This window comes from Macrotis lagotis, unplaced genomic scaffold, assembly GCF_037893015.1.
Source record: "Macrotis lagotis isolate mMagLag1 unplaced genomic scaffold, bilby.v1.9.chrom.fasta BILBYCTG006, whole genome shotgun sequence".
Classification (NCBI taxonomy): domain Eukaryota; kingdom Metazoa; phylum Chordata; class Mammalia; order Peramelemorphia; family Peramelidae; genus Macrotis; species Macrotis lagotis.
The window spans coordinates 41,163-68,817 of NW_027421913.1; the positions used below are offsets into that span (position 1 = coordinate 41,163).

General features: G+C 33.4%; 1 pseudogene; it reads right to left on the reverse strand.

Annotated features, from left to right (window-relative positions):
• Positions 1–27,655, reverse strand: part of LOC141503995 (E3 SUMO-protein ligase PIAS1-like) — a 75,285-nt pseudogene that overhangs the window by 26,523 nt on the left and 21,107 nt on the right.

Consider the following 27,655-nt stretch of genomic DNA (forward strand, 5'->3'; position numbering starts at 1 on the left):
ATTTTATGTCAGGCATAGTGCAAGGCATAAAAGATGAAAATGAAACAATCCATGTAATCACGGAGCTTACATTGTATTAAGAAAAACAGCACACATATAAAAATATATGGGGCAGCTAGGTGGCACAGTAGATAAGGCACCAGCCCTGGAGTCTGGAAGACCTGAGTTCAAATTTGGTCTCAGACACTTGATAATTATCTAGCTGTGTGACCTTGGGCAAATCATTTAACCCCATTGCCTTGCACCCCCCCCCCCCAAACCACAACAACATCTAGAAAATATATACAAAGTCATTTCAAGGACGAGATGTATTAGCAGCTGGGATGAATAGGAAAAGACCTTATGTAGGCAGTAGAGTTTAAGTTAAGCTTTGAAGAAAATGAGAAATTTTATGAGGCAGTGATGAGAAATATAATACCCGATGGATGAAGAGCCAGAAGGCCAATTTGGCTAGAATGCAGAAAAATATGGAGAAGAGTCCTGCATGATATGCTTAACAAGATTTGCAGGTGGCATTTGGATTGTGGAAGTTTTCAATGTCTTCAGAGAAGTTTATTATTTGAATCCAGAGAAAAGAGGGAGTCACTGGAGCAGGACAGTGACATGATCAGATCTATACTTGGGGAAAATTCTGTTGGCAAGTGTATATGGTCTAGAGATTTATGGCAGGGAGAATAATTAGGAGCCCATTTCAAGAAGGTAACAGGTAACGGGAATTTGAATTAGGGTAGTAGACATATGTAGTGATGAAAAATTAGATTGGAGAGCAATGTATCAATAAGCCTGGGAATGAAAGGGCTATTAGTAGTAAGTAGGGGAGAGTAAAAAGTCAAGGATGATGACTCAGACCTTTGAAAAGGGGGACGGATTTGAGGGAAAGGTGAATAGTTAAGTTTGAGATATCTAGATTGAATTGGTAACTGAGGGGATGCCAATCAATTGGGAAATGATTGAATAAGTTGTGGTATATGAAAGCTTGTTTTTGTTTGTTTGCTTTTCGTGAGATGGCATTTGGTTAAGTGACTTGCCCAAGGTCACATAGCTAGAAGCTTCAAGTGTCTCAGACCAAATCTGAAACCAGTCCTCCTGACCCCAAGGTCAGTGCATTTATTCACTGTTCCATCTAGCTGCCCCCATGGTATATGAATGTAAGATAATATTATTATCTTTAAAAAATGATGAAGAGGGGCAGCTAGGTGGCGCAGTGGATAAAGCACCAGTCCTGGAGTCAGGAGTACCTGAGTTCAAATCCAGCCTCAGACACTTAATAATTACCTAGTTTTGTGGACTTGGACAAGCCACTTAACCCCATTGCCTTGCAAAAACTAAAAAAAAAAATGATGAGTAGGAAGATTTCAGAAAAACCTGAAAAGGCTTATATGAACTAATGCTAAGCAAAGTGAACAGAACCAGGAGAACATTAACACATTAACAGCAATGTTGTATTATGATCAACAATGACAGACTTAGCTCTGCTCAGCAGTATAATGATCAGACTTGTGATGGAAAAATGCCATTGATTGAAGCAAATTATATTCATTTATTTCTTTCTAATGGTTTTCCTTTTTATTCTGATTCTTCCTTCACAATATAACTTATATGAAATATTTTTAACATTATTGCACATGTGTAACTTATAAAAGACTGTCTGTTGTCATGGGGAGGACGAAAAATTTGGAATTCAAAATGAGTGTTTAAAATTATATTTATATACAATTGGAAAAAAGTCATTTATGTTCAAGTAAGTAACATGTGATAAGCAGACAGAATTCAGGGGTGAAACTAAGGTTGAATATATATATATATAATATGTATATATATATACATATATATATATATATATACATATATATATATATATATATATATATATACATATATATATATATATATCTGGGAATCATTTGCACAGAGATAATAATTGAACCTGCTGAAGCTGATCAGTTCTCCAAAAGTGAGAATTTGTAGAGAAGGTGATCCAGGACCAAGCCTTCAGGCCTATATACAGTTAGAGGGGCAGGATAAGGATGGTCATCTAGCAAAGGAGACTGAGAAGTAGTCACAAAGGAAGGTTCAAAAGGGTAGTGTCATGAAAATCCAAGAGGGGGAAAGTCTAAAGGAGGAAATGATGATCAGCAGTGTCATATGCTTCAAAGAAGTCAAGCAAGATATTGATTGAGAAAAGACCAAGGATTTAGCAATTAAGAGATGACTAATAATTTTGGGCAATAAGATTTGCTAGGTGTTTGAGTTGGGAAAGTAACTTAACTTTCTGAACCTCAGACTTGTTATTTAAACATGATGATCATGTTTATAACTAGGACTTGTACTTGTATTACCTACTTCTTATAGTTAGTTAATAAGAAAGTGGTGCCCAAAATTTAAAGTACCATATAAACAATATATGCCTATTGCTTAGAGATGAGCTCAGTCATCCCGATTAGTCCTTTTTTATATGCAAATTTGATAAAACCAAAACTTACTTACTCTTCCAATTTCTGCAGTCCAGGAAACAACAATGGTGTTCGGTGCAGTTGTGGACAATCGGACATGTGGGGTGATATTAATTGGTTGGCTAGGTCGCTTTGGTTCCACACCATTTATGGTAGGTGGAAGATAGCCCTAAGAACAAAATTTAAAAATTTCTATTCATTCTTCCCATAATTTGAAATATTATTCATTTAATAAAAATTTTGAATACTGACTTCTACTGCATATGTTTTTTTTTTCATTAAAGCTAAAAGAAGCAAGCGTTTCCTTGGAATTAAGATTTTAGGATTTACTTGAATTTGACATCCTATTAAATTAGTTTTCAAAAGTCACATCTTAATATGCACATCTTATGTTTTTTTCCTAAAGATTACAGGCCTGGTATGTTAAACCTGCAGGAAAATATTAGTGACTACATTTCAAAGAAATCAGTAAGAGTTAAAGAATAAGAAGATATCATGTACCAGAAATTCAGAAAAACATCATTTTAAAAAACTATTGAAAACAGTTCTCTTTCCTTTAAACTAATTCTCCCACTAACATTCATAAAAAGAAGTCCTTGGGTACATCTTCTTTACCTTGTATCTAGTGTTTTATTCAACCTAAATTGAAGTATTTGCACTTGGCCACTTGTCTCTAATGCTTTTCTTCAGTGCATACCTTTTAATAGCTTATGTTAAATGTTTTATCTATATGTAATTCTCATCAAATATTTCAATTACTAAGTACATTCTTTACACATTTAAAATCAAACTATTGATTAAAGTCCTGATGGTTATACTTAGACAGATAAGATAATAATTTTAAGAATTCTGGACCTACAGGAAGGCTACAAGTTTTCCCATTAACTTTTACACAAAGATTGGGTGGGAAATGATCTTCTTGTGGACAACTGGTTTCTGATAAACAAAACCTGAAAAACACAAGAACAAAGTTAATCATCTTTCAAAATGATAAGTTTATTAACATTTCTGTTCAAGAGATAATTAAGAATTTTTTATATAATATGTTCATGACTCAGTAACTTGGCTAAGACTATTAAGTATTTATTATATTTTTTCAACATCTCTCATTGATGTTTTGATAAAAGTTTTATAAATAATTTTATCCCCATTAGCTTCAGTGACACTACTAAGAATCTACATGGTTATCTTCACAATAATTCATATCATCCTATACTATCAATTTCTTAAGGGAAATAATTTATACAATATTTTATACACCCTGTATAGCCTGTGTACAAAGTATTTTTACAAGGTAGCTCCAAAAACCCTTCTCAACAATCATATCCTGTATGTGAAGGTTACGTGCTATGAAACCTATCAAAAAAGGTCAATATAAGATCCTCTGTTTATTTATTTAGATATTATCAGATCAATTCACAACACCATAAAAAGCAAAGTGAATTGGAAACTACTCAACTTAGGTTTAAGTAATTACGCAGTATACAACCCATCATCTAACAGATGTAAAAATGTGGAACAACATCCCTTGAGGGGTGAAAGCATAGTAATTCCATTGCCAAGGCAATCTTCTTCCTCCTCATCCTCCTCCTCCTACTTCTTCTCATTCTGCTTCTCCTCCTCTGCCTCTTTCTCCTTCTCCTTCTTCTTCTTCCTCCTCCTCCTCCTCTTCCTCCTCCTCCTTCTTCCTTCTTCTTCTCTTCTTCCTCCTCCCCCTCCTCCCCTCCTCCTCCCCCTCTTCTTCATTCTTCTTCTTCTTCTTCTTCTTCTTCTTCTTCTTCTTCTTCTTCTTCCTCTACACCTTCTTCCTCCTCCTCCTCCTCTTACTCCTCCTCCTTCCTTCTTCCTTCTTCTCTTCTTCCTCCTCCTCCTCCTCCTTCTTCTTATTGTTTTTGTAGGTTTTTGCAAGGCAAATGGGGTTAAGTGGCTTGCCCAAGTCCACACAGCCAGGAAATTATTAAGTGTCTGAATCCGAATTTGAACTCAGGTACTCCTGATTCCGGGGCCAGTTCTCTATTCACTGCACCATCTACCCAACCCTGCTAAGACAATATACGTGATTCTTCCCAAAGGAGACAACTTAAATCTTATTAAATTAGGCCAAAAACAAAAATAAAAAGAAAATACAAAAAAAAACCCCTAAAGAAAGAGGAAATGAAATAAGTAGAAGAATGTCTAAAATTCTAAGGTTTTACAGAAATATTGGTATATAGATGCAAAAAGCTGGAGTTAAAACAGGGAAAACAAAGGGCTAATTTCTGATAAAAATTGTATTTGTGATATTTTATTAGTTTTGCATGTAAAGTAAATAACTTATCAAAACAATTCTAAAAACTAATCAGTTTATTAAAAGTCAAAAGACTAACTACTTAAAAGAATAAACATGTTTTCTGGGTAGAGTGTTGCATATAAGCCTTTACTATTAAATTGTTTATATCTAAACTGAACAAGACTAGAATAAACATTAAAGATTTTTCCTATCTCTTATATAAATCACTATTCTAGGAAAGTTATGTATATTAACATAATTTTCTAAGAACAGAATCAGGATATATCCATTCCTGTTCCATCTAAATACAGATTATTAATGTAGGAAGTAAAGAGCAAGATGAAGATGGTGGTGGTGAGCAGGAGAAGCCCCAGTCATTTCCTATCATTTCCTGTTCACCACTCCATATATATATATACCCCACTCATTCTTGCCTCCAAACACGTGGAGGCCCATGACATTGTTCCAGGTTAGAATGCCCTCCATCTTATCTTTCCTTACCTCCCCATATCCCACTTAACTCCTCCATGATTCAGATCTACCTCCTTCATGAGAATTTTCCCATCTATTTTAACTTAAAGTGATCTCAAAAACTCTTTTAAATCTCCAATACCTACAATATTTAAGCATGGATCATAAGAGCTGTTTCCTGATCTTTAATTATGTTCTATATCAGTTTTGTCTCACTATGGAGCCTCAGGAATAAGCTTCATAAAGAGATGTCATTCTTTTCTTTTCAGCTCCCTAGAAAATCTACTACTGTACTATCAATATGGTTATGACTTAGTAAAGAGTTACTGATTGACTGAAAATGTGTCATATTAGGTGCTTTATATGGACAAAAATATTTTTAAGAATAAGATTAACCTATCACCACACAAAGGAAAATGTCCCATAAGATTTAGCTGAAAAAGAAAATCAGCAGTATCACATGGTGTCTTTTAAATGTACTGTGTACAGTATACCTTTTATGAGAAACCAAACTCAAATGGTTTGATTACTGGCTGAGATTAAGAGGTCACTTAGATAACTAGAATTATTCCTTTAGCTAAATGAAGAGTATTTTTGTTATTCTGTATATATATTTTAAAAGAGTTGATCATTGTAATACTGTTTTTTTAAGAATTTTCTTTATATTTAAGATAGACTTCTATAGAATCAAATTGAGGAATTCAGTTTAGTAAAGACCCTGTTATGAAATCTCAAGTATAAATTAGCAATGCTAGGAAATAATTGGTAAGATTTCTTCTCATTAATTCATAACCACAAAGAAACTACAAAGAATGGGGGAAACCAGGGATAAAAATAACTTCTTTTAACCCCACTTTCATTATAATTATTAAAGGTCTGCTAAAAACCCCTAAGAAACTTCATTTACACATTTTTACTATATGCATTGTCTTTTAAAGTATCAAAATGTTTTACATAATAATCAAGACTGTACCTTAGCTGGACCTGTACTGTGAAATCACATTTAGTCCCAAAAATATCCCTAGAAATACAGGACAGAAAGAGAAATATTATAGTATATGCATATGAAAGTTAAAATTTTTAAGAAAGGACACATTTCAGTAAAAGTTTGTTGAATGAAAATAAACAGAAATGATGGCTTTTATAGTCTCTGCACCAGGAGGTTGGAATACGTGTACTTGAAACTCATCCACTATCTAACACACTGTAATCACATCTTATAGTCAATACTAATTTCCTATGCCATATTGTAAGTGATATTGGAAGACAACTTACATGGAACTACTGATTTGTTGCACTTGTTGTGGAGTCAATGAAAATGCAAAACAGGCTTCGTGAAAAGGCTGAATGTTGTCTGATTCTAAAGAAAGAAAGAATTATAGTTTTAATTACCTTCAAGTATATACATCAACAGAAAAGACATTAGTACAAAATAACACTGACATTCAGTATAAAATGTTTTAGAGTTGTAAACAAAGCACTTAAAACAAAAACAACGCCCCAGCTGTAGACTAGGACTAATCAGCCTTGAAAAAAATCAAAATCAGTACAAAATATTGCAATTTAAATTCAGAAAGTATATCATCAAAAAACACTAGCAAGACCTAAAAGATACTGCTTGTGCATATGCATACACCTATATATATTATCATTAAAAAACTCTTCCATTGAAATTTAAATTATCTAGAAATATAGCTGATTTTTGAAGGAAATATTTTGTATCCTAAGAAACAAATTTTAAATGAATTCAGTTCAGATTTCTATCTATGGTCCTCAAAACAATCTCTCTTCCCACAAGATAATGCAATGGCAACCATTTTCAAATTTTAGCCATAACCAATACCTTAATTCTAAGATATAATACTGTATGCCTTATGGAAGAAGGAGGCTCAGGGAAGTGACTTAAAGACAAATGATAGGCTAAGACATGGATCATTATAAAAAGATAAAAACACCATTTATAGATGAGTTCCAAATCAAACTAGGGCTACAAAACGACAAGATTCTATCTCAAGGTCATTTGAGTTTTGCTTTATAATTTTAAAACAAAGACCACACAATAGCTCAGACTGACAAGTTCCTTGAAGATCAATTGGTAAAACAGCATATTAAAAAAAGGAGATAGCTAATATAGAAATGCAAAATCAGAAATTTTATGGTTCAATCAACCCTCTTTTTCTTCCCTTCAATGTATTGAATAATAGAGGTGGTGGGTTTTAATGAATTAAGCAACTTCCTGTTCTATTCAGTCAAAATACATTTATCAGGCATTTAGTATATATAAACAATTGTAATTGGTGCCAAGGATATAAAGTTAGGGAACATAAAAAATCCTACCATCAAAGTGTTTACAAGTTAATAAAGGGGATATTGTTTCTGCTCAAATTAGGTAGGTAGAACATGATCGAGATAAGAGAGTGCTATAAGAAATATGACGAAGTTGGCACTTTGCCTTGGGATGGTGAATATAAGAAAGATTTCATAAAGGCAGGTAGCATCTGATCTTGGCTTTGAAGTAAAGGGAAAGTTTCAATACCTAGAAATACGGGAGGAATGCCTTCCAGGGTAAGTTACATGAATGAATGGAGTTGAATTTCAGAGGATGTTTTCAGTAGCAGGACTGTATAATACACTAATAAAATAGGGGGTAATCAAGCTAGAAAGCTAGGTTGCAGTTATACTATATAAGGTGAGGTGTTTTTAAATTTTTTCTGCAAGGCAATAGGATTAAGTGACTTGCCTAAGGTCACACAATTAAGCAAGTGTGTTAAGTGTATTAAGACTTAGTAGCCTGGATTTGAACTCAGGTCCTTCTAACTCCCGGACTGGTGCTCCATCTATGTCACCTAGTTGCCCTTATATAAGGCTTTTAACATCAGATAAAACGATTTATATTGTATTTTTTTTCTTCTTTTGGTTTTTCTAAGAGTACAGCTAAGTTACTTGCCCAGGCTCACATAGCTATGCAACAAAGTGTCTGAGGCTGAATTTAATTAATTTGTTAAATTGTTTTTTGAATTTCACAGTTGTCCCCCTCATCTTGCTTCTCCCCCCACACACACAGACAGAGGGCAGTCTGATAGTCTTTACATTATTTCCATGGTATATATCGATCAAAATCGAATGTGTTGTGAGAGAATTCATGTCCTTAAGGAAAAGCTAAAATATAAGAGATAGCAAAATTGCATAATAAGATAAGGACAATTTTTAAAAATTAAAGTTATAGTATTTGCTCTTTCTTTAAACTTCACAGTTCTTTCTCTAGTTACAGATGGTATTCTCCATCACAGATGACCTAAAACTGTCCCTGATTGTTGCACTGATGGAATGAGCAAGTCCATTGAGGTTGGTCATAACCCCCATGTTGCTGTTAGGGTGTACAGTGTTCTTCTGGTTCTGCACATTTCACTCAGCATCAGTTCATGTAAATTCTTCCAGGCTTCTCTGAATTCCCATCCCTCCTGGTTTCTACTATACCACAATTTGTTCAGCCATTCCCCAATTGATGGACATCCACTCAATTTCCAATTCTTTTTCAAACGGCTGCTACCAATATTTTTGTACAAGTGATGTTTTCACCCCTTTTCATAATCTTTTCATGATATAACCCCATCAGTGGTATTGCTGGATGAAAGGGTATGCACATTTTTTTTACCCTTTGAGCATAATTTCAAATTGCTCTCCAGCAAAGGTTGGATCAGTTCACAGCTCCATAAAAAATGCAAGAGGGTCCCAGATTTCCCAAATCCCTTCCCAACATTGATCATTGTCCTTTCTGGTCATATTGGCCAGTCTGAGACTTGTGAGGTGGTACCTCAGAGATGCTTTAATTTGCTTTTCTCTAATCAGTAATATTTTAGAGCAATTTTTCATAAGAGTATGGATTGCTTTGATTTCTTCACCTGTAAATTGCCTCTCTGTGGCTGAATTTGAACTCAGGACCACCAGACTCCAGAGAGTCACCTAGCTATCTCTTTTTCATATTTATATTATATTTTGTAAGCAAATAGTCAATAACTGGGAAGGTTATATGATAAAATTTATGCATTAGGAAGGTTATTTTGGCAGCTGGATAAAGGATATATTTAGAGAAGGGAAGGAAAGAAAGAAATGAGGAAAATTAATAGGATTCACTAGGAAAAAATGACTGACATAGGAACAAAAATTTAGATAGACTGATGATTTTATGAAGGAAAAAAACTCTCTATATGTACTCTGAATGTTGATTCTACTAGTAAGTCAACATTTCCCTGACAATCAGTACTCACAGACAAACAAAGAGTAAAATGTATATAAATGCCTCACTATAAAAAAGTACAACTCCTTCCAGATCCAGCCTTTTCTAATTTCAACTTAGAAATATAAATTAAAATTTGTTGAGTGACCTAGATAGAACTTAGAGAAAATAACAGGATATATGAATCAGAGGTTATTATTAAATAAACAATTTTCAACTTTCAAAAGGTATCCTTCTTAACTGAAATGCAATTAAATGTCTGTTTTCAAATACATAAACATAGAAACAAAAGGTAAGCTTATAATAAAGCAGAGCATCTCTGTTAGGCAAAGGAAATGGCAATAACAACTAGGGGCCCTGTTTAAATTGTATAAAGACTTCAAACCAAGTTTATTTTAGATATTTTGGCTCTATTGCTAGGCCAGTATTAAAATAACATAACAAGCTCCAAGATTCATTACATTTTCAGTCAAAATTTCAGAGTCCTCTCAATAGATACCATTAGAGCAAGGCTGGAAGTGTATACGTTTTATATTCTTCCACCATGTCTCCCCGCTATATTCCATGCATTAGATCCCATGATTAGCTTTAAAGCAATGTGTTTGAAGAATGAATACATTTTGACAAACAAAAAGTTTTATATGATACCCGTTTTGGGATAGGAGGTGCAATACAGAGTCAAAGAAATGTAACAGTACCATTGACCTCAAAGAGAATATGATTACTCTCATAAATTCAATGATACCATCTTCTCTACATTGTCCTTTTCTACTCAGATACTCCCTTGTCCCAAGCAAACTCATTTGCTACAAGTTTATTTTTTTTTTAGCTTTTTTTCTTGCAATGCAAATGGGGTTAAGTGGCTTGCCCAAGGCCACACAGCTAGGTAATTATTAAGTGTCTGAGACCAGATTTTAACCCAGGTACTCCTGACTCCAAGGCTGGTGCTTTATCCACTATACCACCTAGCCACCCCTGCTACAAATTTCAATGACCAGTTCTTGTGCCAGATGAGTCTCACATTGATCAAAATCACCAGTCTTTTAAGTGTTCCAGTTCCACAACTCCAACGGTACACACACCTTAAATTCAATATCTAAAAGTGAACTTATTCTTTTCCCTAAACTTACTCTTATATTCCGACTTCTCTTTGTCAGTGGTAATACTAATTATCTACTCTTCTAAATCTGTATCTCTCATATTCAGCTAGTTAACACATATTTTGACAGTTTGGTTGCTGCCACTTATCGATCCCTTGCTCTCTAGTCCTACCGACAAAACTCCAGTAGGGAAAGGAAAAAAACTGTGGTAGCCATCTCAGAGATCTTATCTCCACTCCATTCTGTCCTTCATATTGCTGTGAGGATTTCTTGATGTAGAGAACTATACGTGGCTACTACAAGTTTAGTTGGAACAATTCTTCCTTCCCATGTCAAGAAGATCTTAGTACTATCAAACACTGTTCAAAGGCATCAGAAGCTCTCTGCTGTCTCCTAAGTTCTATTGTCAGATATCTTAAGGAATTCCATAACTTTTTTCCAGCTTATCTCCTCCTATTCTCTTTTGAGAATCCTATATTACAAGTGAGAGAACCAAACCATCTCCATCTTCTATCATCACTGATACTTAGCTACAGGGGCTAAGTCTTGGTTTCCTATAAATCACATGATTTCAGGGAAATACTGCTATTGTACAGCAACCAAAGCCAATATAAAGTTTAAGTAGAACAAAGCTGTGTCCTATTCCTCTTTCCCTCGAGATAACAAACAAAAGAAAATTCACAAAATAAGTCTAACTGTATTATTATTTAGATCAAAAACAAAGTGATTTGTGAAACTAGGTGGGAAGTATAGGTGGGAAGAGTATTCTTTTAAAAAAAGATTTTATTTATTTTGAGTTTTACAATTTTCCCCTATTCTTGCTTCTCTAGCCCCACCTTCCAAAGAAGGCAGTCTGTTAGTCTTTACATTGTTCCCATTGGTATACACTGATCTCAAGTGAATGTGAAGAGAGAAATTATATCCTTAAGGAAGAAAAGTAAAGTATAAGAGATTGCAAAATTACAGAATAAGATAATGGGATTTTTTATAAATTGTTCAAACTCCACAATTCTTTCTCTGGATACAGATGGGATTCTCCAATGCAGAGGCCCAAAATTGTCCATGATTGTTGCACTGATGGAATGAGCTAGTCCATAAAGTTTGATCATCACCACCATATACCTATTACAGTGTACAGTGTTTTTATGGTTCTACTCATCTCACTCAGCATCAGTTCATGCAAATCCTTCCAGGCTGGAAGAGTATTACTGATGAGAAAGGTTGAGGAAAAGATTAATATGAAAAGTAATATTTGGGTAAGAAGGATGAACAGAAACTTAGACTAAATTGGTGAAAAGCGAACCTTCCAAGTGCAATAAGACCAAAAGGGACAGATATGGAACTGCATAAAGTATAGTCAGGAAACAGAGATTTGCCCAGCTTGCTAGACCATAAAATATGGGGAATAGAACAAGAGTGATAAGACTTGTGATGTGGGCATCTGGTCATGTAACATGCTGAATATCAGGAAAACGTTAACAGGAAAGAAAGATTCCGACAATAACAATTCAAACATGGCAGACTGGGTGAATGTTAGTACCACTACCAGAAATAGTTCAGGTCTATGAGGAGAAGTTTAGTTTTGAACATTATGAGTTCAAGCTCTGGTCTTTGGCAACTGGGAAACAGAAAAAGATTCAAAAGCTGTCTTCCTAGGATAAGTAATAATAAAAGAAAAACTTACTTATATAGATGTTTAAGCTTTTAAAAAAGGTTTATATACATCACCTTTTATAAGGTTTAAAACAGTAAGTATATTGATATTATTCTCATTTTATTGAAGAGTTAACTGAAGCTCTGAGATTTATTCATGATCATTCTACTATTAAATTTAAGAGGTGAGCCTGGATCTTCATTTCCAGGTCCAGCTCTTTTAATTAGAAGCCCATGTGCTGCCTCTTTGTAGATGTGAGATTTGAAGCCAGGAATGATTAAGGGGAATGGAAAGACAGCATTCTAGAAAATTATGAATGAGTTAGCAAAAAAAGAAAGTAGCAACAGTCAGAGAGAGAGCAGGTGAACTCAGGGAGAAGAGCATTTGAATAGAGATTCTGAGCAGGAAGGGAAGTCAAGAGGTCATGTAGTTCTACTTTCTTTTAGTTGTGAGTGGGAACAATAAATCAAGGTGTTTTGAAATGGCAAAGTATCCAGAAAGGAAGGTGTGATGAACACTTTGTGATATGAGGATCAAGAAGTACTGAAAACGCTAAGTGGCTTCAGTGATTTTACAATTATAGATGACCCTTCATTTCAGCAAAAGGTTTCATATTCTTTAGGAAAAGTACTACACATTCAATAAACTGCCTGCGCTCAGTAACGATGGCATCGCATATTAACAAAGGAAATTTAGTCAAAACATACTGGTACAATGCCTATTACAGTGCTTCCTTCTCTGGTACCCATTACATCTCTTTACCAAATGAAGGAAAGGCATGTTTCATCATCACTCCTCTGGAAATAAGATTGATCATGATATTGATCTAAATCAGGGCCGACATAGGAATGTTTTCTCTAATGCAAATTAAAGCATCTCTGAGGTACCACCTCACACCTCTCAGACTGGCCAATATGAAAACAAAAGGCAATGACCAATACTGGAAGGCATGTGGGAAATCAATTATTACATTTTTGGTGGAGCTGTGAACTCATCCAACCTTTCTAGAGGGCAATTTGGAATTATGCCCAAAGGACAACAAAAATATGCTTACCCTTTGAACCAGTAATACCACTACTGGGTCTATACCCTGAAGAGATAATGAAAAGGGATAAAAATATCACTTGTACAAAAATATTCATAGCAGCCCTGTTTGTGGTGGCAAGGAATTGGAAATTAAGTGAATGCTTTTCAGCTGTGGAATGCCTTAGCAAACTGTGGTATATGTATGTGATGAAACACTATTGTGCTCTTAGAAACCAGAAGTGATGGGAATTCAGGGAAGCCTAAAAGGATTTAAATGAACCGATGCTGAGCAAGTTGAGCAGAACTATAAGAACATTGTACATCCTAACAGCAACATAGGGGTGAGTATCACCCTTGATGGACTTGATCATTCCATCAGTATAACAATCAGACGCAATTTTGGGATATCTGTTATGGAGAATACCATCTGTATCAAGAGAAAGAATTGTGGAGTTTAAACAAAGACCAAAGACTATTACCTTCAATTTATTAAAAAAAAGTCCATTATCTTATTATGTAATTTTGCTATCTCTTATACTTCATTTTTCTTCCTTAATGATATGATTTCACTCTCATCACATTCAACTTAGATCAATTTATACCATGGAAGCAATGTAAACACTAACCGACTCCCTTCTGTGTTGGGGGCGGGGGGGAGCAAGATTAGGGGGAAAATTGTAAAATTCAAAACAAATAAAATCTTTCTTAAAAAAAAAAGGAATGTTTTCTCTTACTTTCCAGGGATTATCATTTATATTGCTTACTTCATTTTGCATCAAATCATTCAAGTTCTTTCAAAGTCCTTCAATTTGTAAATTTTAATGATACAATAACATTTCATTACATTTCTATACCTCAATTTCTCAGTTATTTCCCAATCCATGACACCGATTTTGTTTCAGAGTGCCTTTGTGACAGAAAAGTGTTGCTGTTTATATTATGGTATATGACCAATCAGACAGAGAATATTAATTGCCTATCTTTCTCCCAGGCTCTATGCTAAACACTGGAGACACAAAAAGAGGCAGAAGACAGACTCTGCTCATAGGGAACAGATAAATAGGAAGTAAATAAGAAAGGAGCGCATTAGAATTAAGATGTTGGGAAGGACTTCCTTTACAAGTGAGATTTTTAGGTGGGATATAAAGAAAGTCGGTGAAGACCCTAAGTGGAATGTTACAGGCATAGGGGACAGTCCTAATAAATGCCCAGAGTCAGAAGATTAAATGTCATATTTGTAGGATAGCCAGGAGGCTACTTTCATTGAATTGAAGAGTACATGTTGGGTATTAAGACATAAGAAGACTCGAAAAGCAGGAGAGGGCTACACTTTAAAGGGCTTTGAATGGCAAACAGAGCATTTTGTATTTGAACCTGAAAAAAACAATAGGGAAATGTGTGTGCATATGCACAAGAAAGGGGTGGAAAGGGTAGAGAGAGCAAGAAAGAGAGAAAGATGATCAAACCTATACTTTACAATATCACTTTAGCAGGATGATTTAGAGGCAGGCAGACCCACCATTAAGTTACTGCAATTGTCCAATTTTGAAATGGTGAGGTTCTGCACTAAAGTGGTGGTAATGTCAGAAGACAGAAGGAAACATATTCAAGAAATAATGCAAAAGTGAAATAAATAGACCTGGCAACAAATTAAATTTGGGTATGGGGGTTGTTTAGAGGGATTACTGTCCTGTATAGTAATAGTGAAGGTCACAGGTCAGGATGGTGTAGGGGGAAAAATTTTAGTTTTGGACAAAATTACTTTAAGTTGTCTACTGGACTTCCAGTTTGAGGTATCTGAAAAGGCAATTGAAGATTCAAAATTGGAGGACAACAGGGAAGTTAGAGTTGGGTAGGAAGATTTAAGAATCATCAGCATAAAGATGATAATGAAATCCATGGGAGCTGATGAGATAATAGTATAGATGAAGAAGAGAAAAGAGCCTGGGACACAATCTTATGGGTGGATAAGAATTCAGCAAAGACAGAAGTAGTAAAGATAGGAGAGGCACCATGAAGAAGTAATAGAGAAAACTCAATTGATGTCATGGTTAGGTAGGGATATTTTGGTTTGGAAAGTTAGAAGGATAATAAAGTAATTATAATGAAGTAAAGTGATAAAACTTTTCCACAATCAAAGAGAGTTAGTTGAATTTTGAAAGCAAAGTAGTTGATGAAAAGTTATTGGGATAAACAGTTAAATTGAGCTCTTCTATCCAATTTTCAAAAGTATAATTAAGCACCAAATTATAATTTCTAAGTTCATGCATTATGAATATAAATTTGTGTTAGAGGAAGGTCTGAAATATAAGGTAGTTGTACTAGTTCATGTAGTCTTTGTGTAATCTTTCCATTTTTGGGGTCACTGTTCAAATCCTAATATTTTTCCTTTGTACTTCATATAAAAAGAAAGGAATACAGTATGAATAGATTTGAAAATGACTATCAAACCATGTGTAAATATCATCTATATAGTTAAATAATAGCTCAAGACAAAATTTAATACGGCAAAGTATATTTTAGAAATACTTATATGAAAGATGGTGGCAAGTGTTTCAAGGATTTGTTCTTAGCTGAAAAGATTAGAAACTGGGTAGCTTTCAGTTTTTTTGCAGCAATTTTCGCTTTCATGTTGTATCATCAGCACTTACAACTCCTGACACATGTTTAGTACTTACTAAGGTTTCCCTGAATTAAACTGAACACATTTCTTACCTCCTGGAGGCTAAAAATTTTAGTCTATTACCATGCCGACTGACATGCACTCGGGATTCTGCACAACTGTTATTTTCTTCTGGTATTAACTGGTCTTCTGCTGGGATGCTATTCCCTCCAGAGAGGTAAACCACAGCATTTAACCTATTTTGCTACTTGCCTGGTCCAGCTCACAGCCCCAAACATAAGACTGCATGTGTTCCAACATAGAGATACTGCCTAAAGGGGAAGATAACATGTAAATGTTGGCTGGAAAGCTGCTTAAGATATCCAAAACAGAAACAGATTGTTTTAGCAAAAAGTGTGTTCTGGGCCAGTTAGATAGTGCAATGGATATAACACCAGATCTGGAGTCAGGAGGACCTGAGTTCAAATTCAGTCTCAAATACTTAATAATTACCTAGCTGTACGATCTTGGGCAAACTGTAACCCCAATGCCTTGCAAAAACAAACCAACAAACAAATAAATAAATAAAGTGAATTTCTCTTTGCGAGAACTCTTAAGATAAAGATTAGATAACCAACCACTTGTTGAGAATAGGTTAGAACTCAAGGATGATAAATTTCCTTCTAAATTTGACATTCTCTGGTTCAGGACACAGATGCTGCTTTAGTCCTCATTGAAATGAATATAAAACTTGTTGACTCTAAATTAATTTTGCTAAATTTTATCATAAAATCTGCTGCCTCAAAGGTTTTAAAAAAACAAATATTTTTAAAAGTACAAATGCATATATTCCGTAATAATCTATATTTAGTGTCATGATAATACCACATTCAAAACAAATAGCTATTACTGAAGACATAATTTTTCAGTGTTGCTAAGTCATTTTTTTTAGTTTTTGATGAAGAAAATAAGAGATTTTTTAAAAATTCAAACTTTTAATCATTGATAATCTGATACATGGTTTCACTATATCAATGAAAATAATGTCAATTTATAAAAAATGGATGAATATAGATGTTGGTATATTAAAGGTTTAAAAGCTAATGTTTTGGGATGGGTAAATGAGATTCATTTTCCATATTCCATTACAGAAACATAATTATTTTTAGCTTTTAGTGCTGGTAGTGAGGTAGAATGGAGAATATTTTAGAGAAGTGTGTGCAACCACTTATTTTAGTACAGGGTTTATTTTACTTAGAACTTTAACTTTTTTGTCTTATACTACATAGACAATTTTTTACAGTGAATTTTCTTAATTTTATATCAAGTCAATAATATCTTCACTTTCATTTTTAAATACAAGTGTATTTTGCAATAAAATTTATGTTAAACTATTTTAAAGGGTCTGTAGAGTCAAAGTTATCTATTTTTCCAATAGCAGTGTATGATAGTTGTACCACAAGGAGAGTTAAGTACTATAGAATCAACATTTTTGAATTATAGTGCTGAAAATCTTGAGATTCCTTGGAGGGCAAATCAGTGGAAGGACTAATACTGAAACTGAAACTTAAATATTTTGGTTACATAATGAAAAGGCAGGACTCATTAAAAAAGATCCTGATGTTAGGAAAGACTGAAGGCAAAAGGAGAAGGGGATGGAAACATACTGGCATAAAAGCAATAAACATGATTTTGGATAGACTTTAGGAGATGGTAGAGGATAGAAGGGCCTGGCATCCTGTGGACCATGGGGTCATGAAGAGTCAGCCATGGTTAAATACATGAAAACATAAAAAGACCTATGTACTGTGTTTTCTTTCACAACATGACTAAAATGAAAATACATTTTGCTTGATTGATATAACCTCTATCAAATACATATAGATTAAACAGATAATCTCTTAACAAATTGCTTAACATATCTCATGGAGAGTAAAGGGGAAGGAATGGGTGGGGGAAGTAGAAGTAAAATTAAAAAAAATTAAAACTGTTTTTACATGTAATTGAGGAGAACTAAGATATTATTCAAAAGATGTACAAATCATATTTTCCTGTAGTTGCATGTGTAGAATTTGATTGTGACATGATAATTATTACAAGAAAAGCCTTTCTTAATGATAAAATTTAAATAATTGATAGGAGTAGCAAAAATAATGTGTCCCTTCCCTTTCTCCAAATTGGCTGAGTGAATCAAGATGAAGGAGGGCTAAAGTTTTTTTAGGGTGAAAGGAAGATGGTTTAAAATCTAACCGTAGGAGTCTGAAGTACTTAGGGGAGACCAGATGATACCATGGATAGAGTGCTGGACTTAAGAGTCAAGAAGATATTAATATTTACCAATGGTGTCATCCTGGGGAAAAAAGCCTCTTTCCTCATCTGTAAAATGGGGATAAACCACAGTACCCACTTTCCAGAATTGGTGAAAGGATCTGATAAGATACAATTATATAAAGTGTTTTGTAAATGACAAAGCTCTATAATATATACAATTATCATAAAAAATTTGAGGGTATGGCAGGATTCCTCCCTCAGGGGTCAACTGATAATTGATTCTCTAATATACTACAATAGGTCCTTGCTTCACTTCTTCAATGACACAGACATTTCAGTTCAACACACCTTATCTACTTGTACTACTCTGATTTCTTGTAAATTCTCATCATAGGATCAAAGACCTAGAACTGTTAGTTGCTTCAAAGATCACCTAGACCAGTCTTCTTATTTTACCTATCCAGGAGGTTGGTCACATAGGTATTAAGCTCTAGAGCCATGATCTGAATGTAGGAGTTTTCACACCAGATATCATGGTTCTTTTACTGAAAGTAGCAAGGATCTTCTCCTTTCTCTCTCTCACCATTATGAATTCAAACTGGACTATCAATAAACTAGTATTTGCTCTTGTTATGTGACTACCTTCTTTACTGTTTGCAGTGGAGGGACTTTACACCATTTCATCATTGATAATATGTTTATAACCAAATAAAAATGCCTCCTGCCTTCTTCTACTTCTTCAGTTCTAGATACAGAATAGGAAGAGAGTACATTTTTCATAAGATATAGTTATCTGAGGAAATCCAGGAACTAGATCCAAACAAGAATTAGTAGGGAGCATTGGGGTTAACACTGGCAGAAAAGTAAATATTATTATCAGAGTATGCTACTGACCACTTGGATTGGAAGTGGAAATAGATGATTTTTTTAAAAATAAAATTCTGTTACAGAAGTACAATCAAATAGTGAATGGAAATCTTCAATCCCTGGATTTTGATAGGTATTTTCTCTCTAAAGGATTGCTGCTCATTTCTTGCCTTATCTTTTTTTTAGGGTTTTATTTGCAAGGTAAATGGGGTTAAGTGACTTGCCTAAGGCCACACAGCTAGGTCATTATTAAGTGTCTGAGATTGGATTTGAACCCAGGTACTCATGACTCCAGGGTTGGTGCTCTATCCACTGCACCACCTAGCTGCCCCTTTGACTCATCTTAATGATAATTTTGTCACAAAGTAGAAACACTAGGGGCAGCTAGGTGGCACATTGGATAGAGCACCAGCCCTGGAGTCAGGAGGAGCTGAATTAAAATCTGGTCTCAAATACTTAATAATTACCTAGCTGTGTGACCTACTCTAATTTCTTCCTCACTGATATAATCCCATGCCTTGCAAAAACTAAAACAAAAAGGTAGAAACACTAATAAGAGGAAATTTTATTCCGAATCTGATTCTCATTAATAGAGAAAATGTTGCCAAACTTGGAATGAGGAAAACCTTAGGTCAATTTGATCATTTCAGATTTAGAATATTATAAGTTTCTTTTTCTTCTCTAAGAATTGTCTGATGGGCACACTAGATTTTGGAAGAACAGATTTCAGAAGATTCAGAAAGATTAGGTAGGAGTTCATGTAGATTAAAATTCCAGAGGGAAAGAAACCCAGACTATGAGGAATGGGAAGCTTTTAAAAATGAAATTCTAAACTAATGACACACAGGGGACTCAAAAATAGATTAATTTAAAAAAAATGGAAGCAAGGACAGACTGTAGGCAGAACATGTAATTAGTTAAAGTTGGAAAGGAAAGGGGCAGTTAGTGGTGCAATGGATAGAGCACTAGTCCTGAAGTTGGGAGGACTGAGGAAGTTGGGAGGGATAGAGTTCAAATATGACCTCAGACACTTAATAATTATCTAGCTTTGAGACTTTAGGCAAGTCCTTTAACTCTACTGCCTCAAAAAAAGGAAAAAAAGTTGGAAAGGTAAACTAAACGTAAGAAAAATTATTTCTTTAGCTATATCTAAGTCTATCACTGTTGATCATCACCCAGTATTGCTGTTAGTGTGTACAATGTCCATCTAGTTTTGCTCACTTTACTCAGCTTCAGTTCCAGTTATGCTGAAGTACTGTCCTTCATGATTTCTTTTAGAACAATAGTGTACTATTCACATGCATATATCACAAATTGTGCAGCTGTTCTCCAATTGACAGGTATCCCCTTGATTTCTAATTCTGTGCTACTACAAAAAGAGCTGCTATAAATATTTTTGCACATATGGGTTTTTTACCCTTTTTTACAATCTCTTTGGGATACATACCTATAAGTGGTACTGTTGGTTCAAAGACTGCACAGTGTTAATGCCTTTTGAGGGTCATTTCAAATTGCTCTCTAACAAAGCTGGATCGGTTCACAATTCCACAAACAGTGCATTAGTGTTCCAATTTACACAAATTCCTTCCCATATTAATCATTTTACTTTTTAATCATATTGTTCAATCTGATAGATGTGAGGTGGCACCTCAGGGTTGTTTTAATCTGCATTTCTCTAATCAGTAATGATATAGAGCATTTTTTCAGATGACTATAGATAGCTTTAATGTCTTCATCTGAGAATTGCCTTTTCGTATCCTTTGCCCCAATTTTATCAAATGGAGAATAAGTTGTATTCTTATGAATTTAACTCCATTCTTTATAAATTTTAGCAATGAGTTCTTTGTCAGAAATATTAGCTGTAAATATTATTCCCCATTTTAGTATTCCTTTGAACTTGGTTGCATTGATTTTATTTGTGCAAAAACTTTTCAATTTAATGTAAAAAAAATTATCCATTTTGCATTTTATAAAGTTCTCTATTTCTTCTTTGGTCATAAACTGCTTCCCTTTCCATAGGTCTGACAGATAAATTATTACCTGTTCTCCTAATTGGCTTATGGTACCCATTTTCACCTTATCTTGGGATAGGATAGGGTGTGAGATGTTGTTTCTGTTTCTTTGCAACTACCACCGATAGATCAATCTATTTCTTAGTGAGTATCAAAGAGATGATTTATAATTTTAGATCTGGTAGGAAAACTAAGCCTTCCTTTGCATTTTTTTCATTATTTTCCTTGGTATTTTTTATCTTTTGTTCCTCTAGATTAACTCAGTTACTATTTTTTCTGGTTCAATAAAGTAATTTTTTGCTAGTTTAATTGACATGGCATGAATAAGTAATTTAGGTAGTATTTTCATTTTTATTATAATAGATCAATCATTTCATGAGAAATTAACATTTGCCCAATTATTTAGATCTGATTTTGTGTGAAAAATGTATTATAGTACTTTTCATATAATTTCTGAGTTTTACTTGGTAGACAGACACCCAAGTATTTTATGTTTTCTGCAGTTACTCTTGGTGCTGAGTCTTGATGGTAACATATAGAAATGTTAATGTTTTATGTGGATTTATTTTATATCCTGCCACTTTGCTAAAGTGGCTAATTCTTTCTAGTAGTTTTTTTAGATGATTTTCTATGATTCTCTAAGATATCATTTGGAAAGAGTTTTGCTTCGTTATTACTTATTCTAACTTCTTTAATTTCCTTTTCTTCTCTTATTGCTAAAGCTAGTATTTCTAATACAATATATTGAAGAATAGCGATGATAACAGTCATTCTTTCTTCATCCCTGATATTATTGCGATTGTTTCTAGCCTATCTGGACTATTTTATGCTTATTGATGGTTTTATCGTTCTAAGATACTATAGCTTCTAGTGGGTTGTTTTTTTTTTTGCAAGGCAATGGGGTGAAGTGACTTGCCCAAGGTCATGCAGCTAGGCAAGTATTAATTGTCTGAAGCCGGATTTGAACTCAGGTACTCCTGACTCCAGGGCCAGTGCTCTATACCCTGTACCACCTAGCCACCCCTTGTCTAGTGTTTTTAATAGGAATGGGTGCTATATTTTGTCAAAAGTTTTTGAAGCATCTATTGAAATAATCCTATGATTTGTTAGGGGTGTTATTGATATGATCAAAATGCTGATAGTTTTCCTAAAATTGAACCAACCATGCATTCCTAGTACAAATCCTACTTGATTATAGCTTATTATCATAGTGTTAACTTGCTATAATCACTTTGCTAATATTTCATTTAAAATTTTTGCAGTAGAATGCTTTTGAGAAATTGGGCTAAAATTTTCTTTCTCTATTTTGACTCTTCTGGATTTAGGTATCGGCACCATATTGATGTCCTAAAAGGAATTTGACAGAACTCCATCTTCACCTGTTTTTTCAAATAGTTTATATAGAATTCAAATTAATTGTTATTCAAATGTATAGTACAATTCCCAATGTGAATCCATTTGGTCCTGGAGACTTTTTCTTAGGGAGTTCATTGATGGCTTATTCTTTTTCTTTTTCCAAAATGAAGTATTTGATTTCCTACTCTTTTAAACTGGGCAATTCAAATTTTTATAAATAGTCATCCATTTTGCTTAATATTGTCAATTTTATTGGCATACATTTGGGCAAAATAGCTCTGAATTATTACTCTAATTTCTTCCTCACTGATGGTGAATTCAACTTTTTGCATTTTTTGATACTGATAATTTGGTTTATTCTCTTTTTAAAAAAACCAAACTAACCAAAAGTTTATCTATTTTGTCTTTTTCATAAAACCAACTCTTAGCTTTGTTCATTAGTCAATAGTTTTCTTACTTTCATTTTATTAATTTCTTCTTTGATTTTCAGAATTTCAATGCACTTTGCATCCAAAGTGAGCTTTTTCAGAGTAACATTAGAAAGTTTACTTCTTACAAGAAGCATTTCCTCAAAATTCCAAAAGCACATTATCAGGTAATATTGATGCCAGTGTTTTCTTTACAGTTAAACCTTGCTTAAAAAGCAGGAGAAAATAATTTAAAAGTGTAAAAGTATTATATAAGAGGACAAGAATTTGATTTTCTGTTGCCTTGGGAGGAAAAACAGAATTAGGAATATTGAAAACTGTTCATAAATGGTAAATATTAGTTCTCTCTCAATTCCAGAGTAGAATATTCTTAGATAAGATATGTAACTCTAGTTTTGGTAGAGCTAGAGGGCAAGCCTTGAAGTACAACTTATTTCTGTTCTTTCAGATTAAAATTATATCAGGTTCTTGATGTGCCCATAATCTTTATAAGTCTTTTCAGATATGTTTTCAGGAAAATCAATTTAAATATAGAAAAATGGAAAGATAATAATTAGAACAAAAGAAAGCTTTATAGAAAGCAGTTAAATATTTGGAAACAGATGAATGGAAGTTATTCATTTATTATAATTATTGTGGTATTAATACCACTGAAAACTATTTCAATAACAATGTGAATTTATATTCCACATGTTGTAATATCTTACCAACATAATTAGCAACATATGTTATCATATAATGAGATTTAATAGTATGGTGACTTGTATACAAGTTTGCTCTAAACCTTTTACCATTTAAAAGAGAAATAAAAGCATCAATTTCTTCTGTAAAAATAAGAAGTGGGCTAGAAAATTTCTCAAATCCTTTCCAGTATAAAATATTACAGATTTCAGAAGAATAAAATAATTCTTCTCCTAGATTTTATTAACTGCCAGAGATTCTCTTTCCTTTTCATCACATACATAAAAATCTTTCATTTTATTTAAAGAAATCTGCTAATTCCTAGATAAGCTTTTGTGATGATTCCCCCCTTGGCCCATTCTGAGCACTTAGACTAATGGACATATACAGTTAAGCTGATTTCTCTTCCTTCATATTTTAGGTACTTAAACTTTTACTAGTCCCTCAATGACTAAAGAATACTTTTTATTGGTACTTCCAGTTTAGATGCTTATATAAATGCTCAAAGAGAAGCACACAGAAAAGCTGGAAGTCAAATAATTATCAAGAAATTAAAAGAGAGAGGCAACTAAGTGACACAGTAGATAGAGAACAAGCCCTGGAGTCAGGAGAACATGAGTTTAAATCAGATCTCAGATCCTTAAAAATTACTTATCTGCGTGATTTAAGGCAAATCGCTTAACCCAAATGTCCTGCAAAAACAAATAAAAGAAAACATTAAAAGATAAACTTTAATATTTGCCTTTACCTGGTTGAAAATTGGCAAAGACATCTCAAAACCAAGATCTAGAAGACAATTCTTCAGTGAACAGTGATAAAGAACTAAATTGAATAGAATGGACATCCCAAGTCTCTCTGACTAGCATGTTTCAGTACAAGAAATTAAGAGCATTCAGAATTGAAATACTACTCAGAGAACTGTCAAGACCACAACACTTGAATATAAATGCTTACGGGAGGGAGCATGAAGGTTAGGATTATATAGGATGGGGGGGAGGAAGGGGGAAGGGAAAAGGGCAATCTGAACATTACACCATGTGAAGACATAGCAAAAAAAGTGTCATTAGCAAGAACCCAAGAAATTACTGTGAAGACCAAAAAGGGCCCAAGCAACTCTTCCAATAATATAGGAGGACTCAGAGACCCCTGACAAGTCTAAAACAAGACCCCTGAAGTCTAAATTAAGATATGACACTAGAGATATAATAGAGGAAGCTATCAAATGCCAACATAAGAGATGTTTATTGAATATTTGATGACTTAACAGAAATATTATGAATCTAGAAACATAAATGAGATAAATGAAGATAAAGTATCTTCACAACAATTGCGAGCAGAGCCCCAGAGAGAAAAGATTATGATAATAATAACAACCCTATGACAGAATGCTTCAAATCACTAAAAATTAACATTTCTCTAGTTGTTACTGACATGAAGTGTCTTTTCATATGACTGAAAACTCCCTCTTCATATTTTTTAATAGGAAACTAAAGTCTAAAGATGATGTGATTTGACCAGAATCACAGAGGTATAAAATAAGCATGAAAGCCAAGATTTGAACTGAATTCATTCATTTTCTTCCTGCCCTTTGCTTAATTTCTTCCTAGTACTCTTGTAGTCCTTGTAAACAACTTGAAGTTTCACCTTACATCCAGATTTCTGAAACTGGCATATGAATATATTGCTGGTAGAATTGTGAAATTGCTTTATTTGCTCTGGAAAACAATTTGGAATAATAGAAATTATATACCTACTGTCTGACCTGTCAATACTATTGTCTACTGGGATATGCTAATTTAACAGGTACTCTACCACACTTTTTTGTTATAAGAATTTTATTTTGTTTTTTTTTTTTCATCAAGAGGATGGGGCCTCAGAAGAGCAAGCTGAGAAAAGCATAAGGTTGCTGAAAATGAGAGTCATTGAAAGACATTTTTGAAATACACAGAAGAGAACAGAAGGAAGACCAGAAGGAAGCACAAGACAAGCAAGGAAGTTTGAAAAGTAAAATGAGTTTATTATAAATTTTAAAAGAGTGAAGATTTTTCTTCCTCTTTGGAATGTGTGTAATAGAATAACAAATTCTTAAACGTCGAACTGGATGCCAGTTTGTCAATTGTTTACAGTTAAAAGCAACACAGACACAGACATTTTAAGGGTATACAAACAACACATAAAAGTCAATAGACATAAAGTACTTACATCTTATGTAGAGCATTGGTAAGTATATATTAAGGATGAGAGTAAAAGACAAATTTATATGATTCAATGAAAACTGGAAATAATGTCTGAAATAGGAAAGGGAAGGTGAAAGGAAGAAGAAAAGATATAGGAAACAAACTTTTTAAAAAATTTTACTCAAGATTATAATAACTAAATTTCTTCAATTTTATCTAGCAATAGTGATCTGAAGTCATTCCTAGTCGGGGAGATTTTTCCGTCTACTCCTTTGATTTAGGAGATCTGGGTAAAAGTGTGCAAATGTGAAGTAACCCTTTGGAACTTCAAAGAAAAAAATTAAGATTGTAATTTGAAATTTAACTTCAAAAATTATTCTGGAGACATATGCAAAATAGCTATTTATGGCTTTAGCTTTAAAAAATTTAAACATCTCTTAACACACTATTTAAATATAGTGAAATCAGAGGAAGATTCAAGAAAAGACAGAAGTTTAGAGTTCAAATTCATGTTATATTAGTAACTCTTTAATAAAGGATGACTTTGCAGTGAACAGAAAGGAAAATTGGATAGAAAGGAAAACTGGACAGATTGCCTTTTGAGAATGTACATGACAAGGAAAGTTGTGAGAAAGGAGATTAAGAATAGATTGGTAAATTATACACACAAAAATAAAAATTATCAACGGGACTTTTAAAAATGATAAATAATAATCGTAGCAAAGTAGCATCCTTCATATACAAATACAATTTCACTTTTCTTAAAAGAAAGCATCACATTTCTATTTCAAAGACAAGAACACCAGTAAATCTGTCAACTATATACCAATTACATGTTTATCTACTTTATATAAAGCACTCCCAATCTTTATCACTAAAAGCAACATAACTGAGAAACAAATGCATGCACTAAAGAGTATATAAAGAATAATATATTATCCATGTGGATGTGGTAATTACTGACAAGTTGTTCCAAATATCATAATATACTATGCATATATGCATACATATACCTATGTATATATAATATGTATATATATATAATATATATATATATATACACCAAACCTTTGATTCATTTCTGCACTCATTACTTTTTCATTAATTACAGCTATATAAAGTAGACCCAAATATTCCAAGAAAGGTGGACTGTTTAAAGTATACACAGAAAATTGATCTCCACTTAAAACTTAATATCAATACAATGACTTTGAGACCTGATTAAAACAGAAATTTAATATTTGATATTTTTCAGTAAAACAATTTAAAATCTACCCTTCTTTAAATCCATTATCCTCTTTCCCAAAGAGAACTAAGTGTGATTTCTAAATTTAAAAGGAAGTTAAAACAAATCAGTTTATCATTTGATGTACTGAGATGTTATCAAACTCTAAGGTTATATCAACAATCACATTAAACAAATCTTTTATGTTGTGGAATCTTTCTCCAAAGAAGTCAAAATGTCATTTAATCTTGTTAGGCACAGAAAAAAAGAGAGAAAGTTTTTAGATTAAATATAGGGCACACAATGAATCGATGGATCAAAGAAACAACATAAAAATAGCTTAGTCTCTTCCATACAAGACATAAAGAAAATAATGATTATGATGAATGTACTAAGATATTCTGAAATCAAAGCTGAATGGATTACAACTTGTTAAAATCAATGAACAACTTTATGCAATATAAAACAATTACTTACTTTTTGAACTGTGAAATGGATCAAACCAGATTTGGACAATATCGTATATAATAGTAATGAATCACCAAATGTATCATTACCCTAGGGCACTTCCTCACCAAAAGTGTCAGTAGAAAGTAAAACTATCAATAGTCACATGAAAACAAAATCTTAAATCACTATTACTTAGAGAAATGAACATTAAGAGAACTCTGAGTTACTACCTCACACCTACCAGATTCGTTAACATGATAAAAAACTAAAATGACAAATGCTGGAAGAGATGTAGAAAAATAATGACATTAATGCAATGTTTGTAAAATTGTGAACTGGTGCAACCATTCTGGAGATCAATTTGGAACTACACCCA